Source organism: Monopterus albus, unplaced genomic scaffold (assembly GCF_001952655.1).
Source record: "Monopterus albus unplaced genomic scaffold, M_albus_1.0 scaffold96.1, whole genome shotgun sequence".
NCBI lineage: Eukaryota > Metazoa > Chordata > Actinopteri > Synbranchiformes > Synbranchidae > Monopterus > Monopterus albus.
In genome coordinates this window covers 647,628-650,743 of record NW_018127976.1, presented here as the reverse complement: position 1 = coordinate 650,743, position 3,116 = coordinate 647,628, and the positions used below count along the sequence as shown (strand labels likewise).

Below are 3,116 nucleotides of genomic sequence, written 5' to 3'. Positions count from 1 at the left end.
AACTAATCCTGTATCCATGGATATGACAAAACTCATCCTCTGTCCTTCTACTTAGAGAGGTTTTTGCAGCTGTTTATTGTCTACCTCCTGATGCTAGACACATTTAGCTAAAATGAGTGTGAAATAGACTATGGCAGTGTGTTAGCATATGCAAATGATTACCTAAAAATTATCCACATTAAGACTAGACACCAAACATGGAAGCATGTTATCGGAGCACATGAGGTAGTCTTCAAATTTGAATGATATGCAATAATATTATTTTTCCATGTTAAAAGTTATAGCACCTCCAAATGTCATGATCACTACATTTATATAATTAACATATGAGAAAATGTATCTAAATGCTAATGTATAACTGTGATTTTTGTGAGCAAGGGTTCACATAGAGAATACTCACTGTATGGCCAAAGGCCTGAAAGGCAGAGCAGATTTAAACTTCTCAGTGACAGTAAAGATCCATAATTTCTCGTTCTACCAGTAAGCTTCATGATGCAATTCTCAGGAAAAGTTTTTTTGGGGTGGTGGGCGGTATGCTGTTGTTGGTTTGTATTTTGATTGTGAAGCTTGTAAATACAAGTCTGAATCAGCTGGGTTTGAAAAGCTCAAACATGTCTTTATTATGTGCATCTGTAATTATGTGCCATAATAACTAGAATTCCCTATGGGGAGGCGACAGTGGTGCGGTGGGTAGAGCAGTTGTATCCCAACCAGAAGGTTTAAGGTTTGAATCTCGGTCCCTGTAGTCCACCTGTCGAAGTGTCCTTGGGCAAGACACTGAACCCCACTGTTGCCCGTGATGGTGGCACGTATGCACGCAGTGGCCCTTGGCTCCAAACATAATTTTATTGTACGTGTCACAATAACAATAAAAATTCTTCTTTTGTTAATATCTTTTGCCTACAAAAAGAAATCTTTGTGGAATTTGTAAGTCAAAATCTGGTCTAAAAATTCAAATTGGACCAAAAAAGTTAATTTGCTGAAATTGAAGACCTCAAGTCACTGAAATTTCAGTAGATGATTTTCTGAGTTACATCTGTCAATTCTATCAGTGTGCTGGTTATGGAAGACATCGCTATAAAAAAATCTTTGACATTTTTTTCTCAGAATTCTGACTTACTTTTATGTTTCTAATTATTTTGGCACTTGTTTGCTGGTCCATTTTTGACCATTATTTAAATTAGAATTAATCTGGCTTCATGTTAAATTCTACATTCGAGTGATTAAAAATCTTTTTTTTTTTTTTTGCATCTTTGGTTCAGTCATCTTTCTGTAGTTTCTTGTTTGTTTTTTTTCTTAACAGGATGTGTTTCTACCAGTTTTTTTTTAATTATTATTATTTGATCAGATTGGATACAAAGCTCCACTGAAATGTTAAGCTTCTGAGGTGAAATGAGCATGGAAGATGATAGGTTTCAAGTTAGGATTTGTCATAACATCCACTGTCCTCTGGAGGGTAAAATGAAGCATTGAAATACTACAAAGAAAAAGACTGTTCTATGGATTAACTGCTGCTAGCCCCCCCCCTTCTCCCTAAATAATCAGATGCACAATCAGCACAGTTTGGGGTTTTTCTGTTTCTCACTTTTAGATATTGAACTTTTGTGTTTCACCTTAATTCCTAAATGTAAATATGGAACAAGTCTGACCTCCAGCCATGGGTATCTGCATTCAGTGTCTGATCATCAGTAGCTTGAGATGGAAGCAACTTTGGTTTGGTTTGGTTTGGGAGTGGGTGTACTGATCAAGTGAATGCATATAGAACAGAGCACATTGTGTCAATGTCGTGGTGGGCTTGTTTTATTTGTTGTGGCTGTTCATGTTGGTTGGGTCTTCAGTCTGTGTTCTTCCTCTTCCACTGTGAACAGGAAGTTATGGAAGCCTGTTTCCACTGAAAAAAGGGGAAAAAAATCCAGCATGATAAGAATAAGTTGATTTTTTTTTTTTTTTTTAACATGATTGAGATACCAAGTCAAATTTAGTAACTACTGAAGCAAAAGCATTGTATCTCAGTCTTTTTAAAAGAGGATTTTATAATTTTGGCTTACTGTTGAAAATGTTAGTTTACTAATTTTCTATTTTAATGTTAACCCACCATCTCATAATTTTGACTTTTCCACCTTTTCTTCTCCTGGCAGTAATGCGCTTCCACAGAAAGGCCTCAGTTGTGGTTGTAGTTTCTTCTGTCAGATGTGGACAGTGATGAGGAGCAGGCTGGAAAAGAAGATCTGTTTTTCCTTTTCTTTCTTACTTTTTTTTTAAATGGGATACTAACACGGGTCTTTTGTATGTGATAGCCCACTCTCCCCTATATATTAAACCATTATATTGTGGTGCTATATATATATATATATATATTTGATAAAAATGACCATGTATTGGGATTACTATTGTCTGAAAATAATTGTGAGTTAAGAGGGTTATGGTGCAAAATTTATTTTGAATACAAATTTAAAAAAAAAAAATCTGTTAGTTATAAATCTATTGATATTAACATTGACCATACATTAACACTGAGGTACATTATTAGATTGCAGTTTAAAGTTTGTACATCTTTTTGATAGTGTATACCAGTTTTCTTTAATATGGTAAATTTGTGCTGTGATCAAGCTTTGATAGACTTTGTAAATAAAGCCAAATGTTTGGATCATAATACCGGTTGTAATGGATGGCTTCTTTGTTTACAAGCATTGCAAATTGTTTTTGCATGGCTGTGAAAGTTTCTCTGGTGATTTTTGTAAGATCTGACTTTTACACTGAATAAAAAAGGCTTATGACTTCAAACACTTTTGTCAGAGTTTAAGTGCTGAACACAGTTTGCTCTCATCCAGGCATCACATGGCAAAGACAGGACCATAGCAATGTCTTTGCTCCCTCCCTCCCTAAGCTTCATAGCTTGAGTATAGCACTAAAGCTAAATTTGAGCTTTTTAAACATAGTTAATGGTCCTGGCTGGTGCAGTGATTAGCACTGTTGCCTTACATCAAGAAGGTGCTGGGTTCAAACCTTGCGCACAACAGGGGTATTTGTGAGTTTGCAGGTTCCCTGCGTATGTTGTCTCAGAATACTCTAGCTTCCTCACAAAGGCAGGTTAGCTTACAGTTTTTCTGAATTGC

At 35.8% G+C, this 3,116-nt stretch overlaps 1 long non-coding RNA gene across 1 annotated transcript; it reads right to left on the bottom strand.

Moving 5' to 3' along the window:
- Nucleotides 1-1,569: 1,569 nt before the first annotated feature.
- On the bottom strand, nt 1,570-2,766 carry LOC109965155 (uncharacterized). The gene is made up of 2 exons (XR_002275598.1): nt 2,096-2,766; nt 1,570-1,891 (listed from the first exon to the last, which is right to left on the bottom strand). It is a non-coding gene; the product is annotated as an uncharacterized LOC109965155 (long non-coding RNA).
- Nucleotides 2,767-3,116: the final 350 nt, after the last annotated feature.